This window comes from Colias eurytheme, chromosome 9, assembly GCF_061535395.1.
Source record: "Colias eurytheme isolate Ceu_HAF_F1 chromosome 9, ilColEury1 Martin Lab GWU primary, whole genome shotgun sequence".
Lineage (NCBI taxonomy): Eukaryota > Metazoa > Arthropoda > Insecta > Lepidoptera > Pieridae > Colias > Colias eurytheme.
The window spans coordinates 4,745,472-4,755,949 of record NC_142988.1 but is presented as its reverse complement, the minus strand read 5'-3'; positions in this window follow the sequence as shown (position 1 = coordinate 4,755,949).

The window sequence follows — 10,478 nt, the reverse complement described above, 5'->3', positions numbered from 1 at the left end:
GACCTAATTAGTGCCTCTATTGAGATTGTCTGATTAATATGCACGTTTTCTGCTTCCAACCCGCGCTACGAATCGATTGTTGTCTTGACGTCGCGGCGAGGTTTGTGCCTTAGGTACATTATGATGGTTGCAATAAAACAGCTACAATATAGCGAATCTAATTCTAATATTAAATATGTTAACTAAAAAACACAGAAAAGTCAGAAGGTTTTTGGTTGATAGTGTATGCTGTCTTTCAATTAGTATTACGTTTTAACAAAATAAGTACTTACAGCAATATGTTACTTCTAAAGTATTTTAAACATGGTTATCCACAAAGATTAGATATAATATAACATTTCACTCATATGCTATTTACATTCTGTGCCATTTCTGCGCAATGTTTTAAAACGGTAATCCAGAACATCAGTCCGTACATTCATTTCCCCACAAATCCACATAATACACAAAGTACACTTCCTTTCCGAGGTAAAACAACTGACACAATTTCAAATATATTCCGCGATATTACCAGTTTTTGCTGATAAATGTTACCAGCGCGCCTGCAGGCTGCTGTTTATGTGGCCGTTAACTTGAAATACTTACTTATTAATGAGTAATTTATTACAATTATAATTATAACGTCTCGTACGTGCGTCGTACAAGGTGCTTAACTTGTATTCTCATGCCTGTACCGTTTCGTAAGCCCTGAACAATAAATATTGCGTAAATGGGGTTACGCGGGAATGTTCGCTGGCAACATTATAATTATTGCTGCGTACAAAAATTGTATTGCCAATTTACTAATTGTAGATACTACTTAGGTATTGACTTATTGGCTTCATGTAGGTATTTATGATGTTTTCTACTTTCATTACATTTTCTTTTTTCGATAGATGTATTACAAAATATATTGTTTAACTCTTCATCAAGTACAGATCATCATGATATTCAAGTGTTTTTATTATTATATATTTGAATCATAACTACACCCATTTTAAAATTTACAATATTTTTCGAACCACTTTAAAATCCAACAGATTACAGAACCTTAAAAATTTCACGAAACCAATTCGGACATTTACATAATGACACATTCCGAAATCCTTTATCTTCCCCGTATCAACATTCAGAGAATTTCCATTCGTTAAATTCACAAACAACATGCACTTTTGCTTCGCTCGCTAGTTCTCCATCCTCGGCAAAACATTTAACCTGCATAGAAGTAATTAAAGCCGACGAAATAGCACTCCAATTAGTGTGATACTCAACGGTAGTTATGATATCTACTGAAATTGCACACCAAATTAATGAAGGTCGTATTGCCATTACAATAGGCATACAATCACTTTACATGCGATAATGCTTGATTTCTAATTTAAGTCTTAATTGTTTGAGGAGACGCTATTAAATCATAATAATATTATCATGGCTAAGATGAAAAGTTGATGGCTTTGCTTTAATTCATGTTTTCAATCCTGATTTTACATAATATTATTTTATGCTCACATCCGTATGTTTGTACTATGTATAAGGTAACTTAAAATACACGTAGAAAAATGAATATAAGATGGCAAACATTTAAAATTAATATACTTTAGTAATATTACGTACGTGCATATAAAATAAAATTTATCTTAACATTGTTTGTTCAATAAACATTATTTTGTTTTTTAAGTGAAGTGATAGTGGGAGACTCTATATTTTTATAACCGGAGAGCATAAACGCTGGAAAACTTGCTTACATTATAACTAATGAAAACTTTGAAATGTTGCAATGTTCGTACTCGAAATTATTATTTAGTTTCCCGCATCTCCGTTGCTTTTAATTTAAATACAGCATTCGCAGCTAACATCAATATAAATTTCTGCAAAACAATTCAATGGTGTTGACCAAACCTATTAAACCGAACAAAGCCTATAATCACTCATAATAATTGACTCGACAAGAACAGGCGGGGACAATGACTGGTCCGTGTCGATATTAACAATGCCTATTACCAAATAGGCATTGTTAATATCGACACGGACCAGTCATTGTCCCCGCCTGTTCTTGTAAACCGCTGCATCCCATTTTCAATTACAAAAATCATCTTTATTTGATTAGTAATTGCTCTCATAGAAAACCGAAGTAAAAAGATAAACGTTCAGGCAAGTATATTAGTGTAATTTGAACAAAATCACTTCACACTCATAAAGTAATAACAACACAACGGATATAATCATCCACTCAAGTATATTCGTAGCAACAAAATCACTTCGCAGTTAGACACGGCAACAATTATTAGGTTCAGCCAACCTCGATCACTTAGACGCAGCGATAAGAAAAGTAATAACAACATGTAGGCTCAATAACGTACACAAGCTTGTATATCACTTGAGCAATGGTGCGAATACGAGGTCCGATTGTTTCAATTATAACCCGTGTAGCGCTGTAGGTCTTTAGGACCCCTGCTGTCCGCTCGCCGGCCGGGCTAATCCGATTACCAAGCACCTACCATTGATCACGACGTCAACATCAAAGGGGTCTGTTATTATTTCACAATCACGGGTTATGATGAATGTAAATTCAGCCTGTTACTGCAGCAATGTGCTTAATGAAATGTACTTTCTGTTTAATGATATATGAAAATACTTAACCCGTTCTGGACGTTTTGCGGTCAGGTAATCCTTTGTAGTTTTGTTATGATCATTCGCCTATATTGTGATTGTATATATTGCTCTTTCCCATTGTATTGTTCGCAAAAGATGCCATTATATTATAAGTTTTATGATGCGTACATAGTAAAAAAGCCTTTTGCACATAAACAATTAATTTATTATACGGTTATTGCACGCCTCATAAGCGAAGCGTTGAGGTGGGTACTACTGTCACTTCGCGCAAAACATCTGATTTTTCAAACTTAAAATGTCTTTATGTATCATACATTGCACTTGTAAGATAATACATACACACACATATTAAGAAAAAACACTATTTTTAACGTTCATGATATTTTTGATGTCATTTTTGTTATTTAAACTAGTTAAAAAACAGTTTAAAAAAGTTCTGTCTTGGACGTCCGTGTGTCTGTATGTGCGGATCCTTTTTCTTGTTAACACGATAGCGACCGAAATACTTTACTAATCGAGTCTTTTTTTTTCTCTTACGCTTGAGTATGCTCAGGAATAGAACCCTTTCATTTTTCAGGGTCTGATTCGATGTGGTTTAATTGTTATTAAATAAACAAAAATAATAATTAATAAATATTTATTAAAAAAAATTATGAGGCGTGCACTTTTGGATTTTCCAAATTATTTATTGACTACAGTTACTTTATAATTACTGCGCCCAATTTAAATAAAATACCAATATTCAGTGACATGTGACAAATTAAAACAGTCTATAATCATTTAAACTGCCAATAGCAGCAATTCGCTTTTTAACTCTGTTAAAATTTCAGCCGAATTACTCGCAGGGCTGGTAGAGTTGTAGCGGTTAATAAGTTATGAGTAAAGTGCTCTTTAATGTATTCTATTAACAAAAGAGAAGTAAAGAAACAATCGAGCGGTGGACGCAACAGCAATATTTATCACTGCAAGCTGTAAGAAAGTTAAAGTTATCTATAACCGGTCGGGAAATTTCTCTGTATCGGTACACTTGATGAAGTTATTCAAAAGTTTGCCAGTCCGGCACTTGTGAGAGATATTACTCGACAATGATTTACGCAACGTTTTCACCCGCTAAATTGTTTATGCTTTCATTTCAATATAATAAATTTTGTTTTCAAATCGGCTACAGCTATGAAACACCGTCATAAAATTAGTGAATAGACCGCGCCCAAATTTTGGGCGGCTATTGGAGAATGTCACCCTATAATTATAACAAATAAATGTGATAACTTTTAAATGGATGCTATAAATGATTTATAGACACAATGTATTTTATACGACAAATTAATTTATAGAAAACTTACAGATATTAATTCTAATTCGAGGAAAAGCATTATGAAAAATTACTCCGTGTATAAGGTTTTCTAATCAGAACTCTGTACCAAATTAGAAAGTAGAAACTTATGGAACATTCTCGCTGTCTATCTGTCTGTTAGAAGCATTTGTCTAAATGACAGTCTAATAAAGAAATTTGGCCTAGTTCTAATCAAGGTTTAATTAGAAGAATAATGAAACTTTTGATTTCGTGGTAAGGATCGGGTATTGCGAGCTTTGAACTAAAATGTAGGCATAAAGTGTAATGATTTTAACATAAATATTAAATACGTTTTGATAGGAACTTAATTAGAAATGTGCATACATGTGTTTATTTCAATTAGTGTACGTTTTTTTACATTTTTCTAATAAATAATTATAAAGGCAATATTTGTACGAAAATACTGGATCCGCAGGATGTACATAATATAGTAAACTAATGAATAATAATAAGTACCTATTTGTAAAAAATTACATGAATGTACAATATGATGTTACTATTATCACACCATAGGTCATTATTTTCTTTATTAATAACCTCTTACTATGTATAATATACATATATCCTCATTAATTATTATACATTAGAACAAATAAGGCTGAATAAACAATAAACGTATTATTTCATTAAATATCAAATAGAATACGACAAAAATAGTAAACAAAGATCTTTTACCCAGAAAAACTATTGAAAGCGTTAACATTTATAGAATTCCTGGTCTTAGCTTCAGTCTACCTGATATTCGCGTATAAAGCAATGCTGAGATTTTCAGATGGACAATATTGTGACTATTTAAGTGAATAGCCATTTATTTCATCAAGTTAATAGATAGCATATTTCTTGTAAAGCACTTATTAATCATTTCGTAAGATGTAATTGTTTTTCTAACAATAATTTTCTAAACTTTAATCAAATAAAACTATTGGTTATGATTATATAGGTATGTGACTAATTTTTTATTGATGTTGAGGAAGAGTACCCAAGGAAAACACTGAAGTGCATGAATCATGCACAGTCTCACATCACTCATTTTCCGATTTTCGATTAAGGCAAGTAAAAACTTTGTTGCACAGGGTAGATGTCGACCTTTTCCAAGGAAAGTGAAAAGTTCGTGTAATCAGGATCCTTCTACGAATGGCAGAGCAGTATAAAACAAACCATTGTAATCGGATGTAATTTATAAAATTCATTACTTTCAAACCGATATAACACTTAATTCGCTACACACAGAGTACATTCTTCTACATTTCATCCCCTCATAATGTTTCAAAACAGCGTCTTCAAATAAATTGTCGACGTCACTAGGTATTTGCAGCTGTTGTTCATTCGTTGTTCCAATTAAGGCTAGAAATGTAACGTTCATTAAGACATGAACATCGGTGACATGTTTGTGCATTGTTGGAAAACGCTAGAACATCGGTAACAAAAATTGCAAGAGATATACGCTGTACAGCCTGTGTAACAATTGACCTCAATTTGTGAACTCTGAATTATCAACCTTTTGTACTGAATTATAAGGTTTTGCTATCGCTATGGTAAATACGGTCCGATTTTATAGTAATGATGACAATGCGATGCAATGTTCTATTTGATAAAGATATTTCAGTTGATTTATGCGTGTGGTATTATTGTTCTCTTACTAAATAGCTTAATTGGGTCGTGGATTGATTTTGTTAATGAACAAATAGCAGTCAAATTCTAATAATAGTTTCTGAAATAAACCACATGGTGATAGTATATAAATTTATACTTATCGTGAACATTTGTTGAAATTTTATTGCTATTTCAAAAACTTTTCAATATCAATTCAACTCTTTGCAAGGAACTTCGTCAATTTATTGACTTATAAACAATTATAGCAGTAACATAGCGCGCTGCATGTGCGTGAGATATAAAGATACGAAATCTTAGTTTTAACTTTTGGCATATAATTCTTCGTTGTTTTCATTGTCTATAAATATAGGTACATTGAATGTTTAACGGTCATATTTTCAACCAAATTTCGAAAAAAGATGGAGATTGCACTAGCTTGCATAAAGAATAAACTAAAGAACTAAACAAGTCAATGCTCATCAAGACCTCGCAAGGTACCACCGCAAAATTTTAAATTAGCCAAAAATAAACTCCATTTTTCCAGGCAATCAGTGAGTGAAGAGGCGGTGCTCGAAGGCGACACGTATGCACTATCGGCTCAGAGCTCCTCAACTGCCATCTTTGCTAACCCTCTCATTAACATGTAAATGAGTACGGAACATGCCTTGTCTGCGATTCTGCGAACATGTCCTACATTTTCTTCGAATAATTACCGTTCTTGCTTCATATTAAACTCATTCACAATCATTTTTATTCTTAATTACGATACACATTTATTTCATGACCCTGTTTAAAATTAGATCATTTACAAGCTGTATTTCACTCTAAACTAGTTTGGTTCAAGTGAACAAAGCAGCTACCCTTTTACTCGCCCACACATGAACTTCGTTTAAAGAATTGGAATTAAAACTATCCTTTCTAATTCTATAAATGCTAGTTTCTATTTCTCTCTAAAACTGAAATGTATCGGACTATTTCAAAAAAATAATTTCAAAAGACTTTAAATCTCACTGTGCATACAAACAAAAAACAACCGATAAATTTTAATCTATATTTAAATTTTAAATTCCCAAAACACGATGACGTTAAAATTCATAAAACAATTAACATCTTGCTATCGACACAATCAGAACTTTATTGGCTTTAAAATCTTAAACAATAAGAGAAATTGACTACAATATCGTAAAGTAAAGTGGAACATAGTATTATTAAAATTAAATACCCGGTTGGGATCGCACGAATAATGTTTTACGATAATAATTCACTTTTATTGTGCCTATCTTACGCCCTTCTCCTATATTTATAGCGCACCTTGCTTGTTAGTCTCCTCTGATATATTACTTCGCTCTTTATACATCAATTAGTAATAAGCCACATATTATATACAGAAACAATTATTGGAAATATTAGAAACTAGAGGTCCGCCCCGGCTTCGCCCGTGGTACATATTTCGCAATAAAAGGTAGCCTATGTCCTTTCTCGGGTATCAAAATATCTTCATACCAAATTTCATGCAAATTGGTTCAGTAGTTTAGGCGTGATTGATTAACAGACAGACAGACAGTGTTACTTTCGCATTTATAATATTAGTATGGATTAGTTATAGATATCGACTTTATAAATTACAGTTCTGAGAACTTTTCGTTATAAATATGTAATTATACTCCCTGAATTATGTTGGACATTAACATAATCCTTTGTTCTAGTAATACCTGTAATTATTATATTTACGAAAAATACATATTTAATTACCTATGTTCTAATTTCCAGCCTATTGGTACACTTTCGTTTACCTTGAAATATTGATAAGAATAATTACTTCTAATATATTTAATTATTAATTACTAAGAGAGCTTTATATATCGTACTGTCTCAGTTTATCCATCGAAATAACCCTTTATTTTCATAGAAATAATATTAAGGAAGCACATAATTACTTCCCCATTGTGATTTAATCAGCCTTCATATTTAATAAATACAATCAAGACATCCATAAACATATAAAGCCCATTTATATAATCTTAATAAAACCTATTTGGTTGAAATGAAATAATTTCCTTCGAATATAATTTAATCTATAACTAAACGATTAAATTCAGAACCTAATCAAAAATATCTCTATATTACGACTGAAATTAAATTTAAAGCATATAACTATACAATATTCAATGTACAAACTAACAACGCAGCATATTCCGAAACAGTATCACATCAACAAAGCCTTGGAAGTCTTGTTATAAATCTGCTAACTTAATTTGTGCTGAATCATGTGAATCAACAAATGTTGAATAGCGAAATTTGCGCTGTTATTAGTACAATACGTATAATACGTTAAATGTACGTAATCCTTAACCACAAAACATAACAATGGCGCAATCTTTATCCCCATACACGTTTGATAAAGATACTTCCATCATGTTATCATCGTGGAACATTGTGAAACATTTAAGCGGTAATTTGATGAAATAAAATGCATTTTAGACCTTTCACTTGAATATGTCACAATAAATTGTTATACACACAAAACAATTACATTGAAAACATTAAAATAAAAAAAATATAAGTTGCCTTAATATTAGTCTTCACATCAGTAGTGAAATTAATCGTCTTTCATTAAATCTTACGTAGAATATAACCAAATACTCAAACCTGTTCCAAATGTAGAAAAAAAGATTTTATTTTAATTGAAACTAGCTACCCGCCTGCGGCTTCGCCCGCGTTTTCAAAGAAAAACCCGCATAGTTCCCGTTCCCGTGGGATTTCTGGGATAAAACCTAGCCTATGTTGCTCGTGGATAATGTAGCTTTCGAATGGTGAAAGAATTTTTAAAATCGGTCCAGTAGTTTATGAGCCTATTCATTACAATCAAACAAACAAACAAAGTTTTCCTCTTTATAATATTAGTGTAGATAAAATTAATAGAATATCAGATAATAAATACAAAATGAAAATAAAATGCATGTTCAATTAATTAAATTTCATAAATATCTGCCAACTCTAGGAAGGATTGATGTTAATTTTAACAAAATACTAGAACTAATCTTATGTAATTTAATTTAAGATATCTCTCCAGGCGTCTCCTCGCGTCTATTTGCACATAGCTCTTTTACGACTTAAGCCAGTTACTCCTTTCTAAAGGCACATAAATCTTGTGAATAGATTTCAATACGATTTTCATTGTAGTATATTATCTATCTAACCGTTGGAAGGTTCTAGGTGATTTTAAATTCAAATTGTGCGTCAATATTTTTGAATGGTGTTCAAAATTTGTAGAGTAGGTTCAAATTGTCTTTCTTCTTACAAAAAAATTGGTTGTCTGTAAAGTCGGTTTACTGACGTTAGTTGAACGTGACAACGTCCGATTGTGCTTCTTTGTCGCTCGTTCCGCGGTCTCGCTTGCACTTCAAGCCTTACATGGAACGCCTCAGAGCGAGGTAACGCCGCATGAGTCATGTTTTTTCGTGCGTGGAGCCGGCTCTATCGAATTATAAGACGTTGTCACGTCAAAAGACTATTCATTCATTCACTAATTCTTTCACAACAATTTTATTAAAGAACTGAAATTCATATGCTATAAATCGGTAACTGTCTGTGGACTCAAGTGACAATTTCCCAGCGTGAATATGGAAAATAGCCGGTATTATTAAGAAAACAACGTAAAATTCTGGAACATATTCTCTGGCATAATCTTATTTCAAATTTTAAACCGAAATGTGTAGCAACCTGTTGAGCAAATAATAATAAAGCCAGCGTTTTACTAAGGCTATGTTGTAAGAGGTTTACGCGCCATAACGCGGCGGGCATCGAGAGAGCGCAATTAAAAGCCGCCGTCAGCAAAATGCAACTCTTTAATTGAAACCTTACAATGTGATCTAACTAGATGTGCCTTTATTTTATGAGCTACAAAAAGACAGCACAAAGGCTTTAAAGATTTTTTGTTGTGTAGAACAATGACAGACCATAATGCGAGAACTGAGAACTTTAAAAACATGAAGGTACAATGGTGTAGCGCAATTTCTGCAGTTTAAAATCCTTACCTAGTTCCGTTTTTTGTATTCTGGTAGGTTTGTGAAAAGGTCAGGTTACGTTGCAACCAGATACGTATGATTATTCTATAGAGACGAACCTAACCAATAACATTTGACCTTTGAGACCGAGATTACTTATTGAAGTAACATTTTCTTCCCTCCCGTCTAATCATGATGCGGCATAAACAAGCTGGAATGTTCGAGAAATCCACCACTCTTTTATGGAAAACAGGCGCATGCTGCAGCTTAATTTTTTATAATAATATGAATACTTCTTCCGAGTCCTCTATTTTTCTAATTCACTTATATCTCTCTTAAACGTTTTTTTAAAACAGTTTACAGAAGACAGTAACTAATTTTTTATTAAAATACCAATATTAAGAAGCTGCCTTTGTTTTCCTTAAACATTACATAATATACATATTATATTTAAAGGCGGCCATGCCATCAGCAATAATGTCTCACAAGTTTTCGTACTCCTAACTTGAAGACTACAATGTCGTGAATTAGTCACATTAGGGTCAGTCTCTGCAATTCTCTGCGACAATGCATTTACCCTTCACTATACACCATATTTGCACGCGCAGAATTGTGGATTCTAGCCTGCATGTTTTAAGGGGCAAAATTGTGTAGCGTTCGGTTGTTTCAGATTTCCAGTTGAAGTTGAATCCTGAGTATTTGTAGCTAGAGATAACAGCACACGAGCGGGCGAACCTGTTGATAAGAGCCGTCGTCGATAAGGCCGTCCTGATGGACTGGCCGACACAGAATTTCGGCGAATGCATATTTCATGAGTTGATTAAATAGCTCGCGCTTTGAATCTACTTGTACGTACAACGGCGTTAGTAATTTTAGGTATGTTTGGGCACTTAGCTACTGAAATAGTTGGAAACCCGAAGGTACTAATGGCT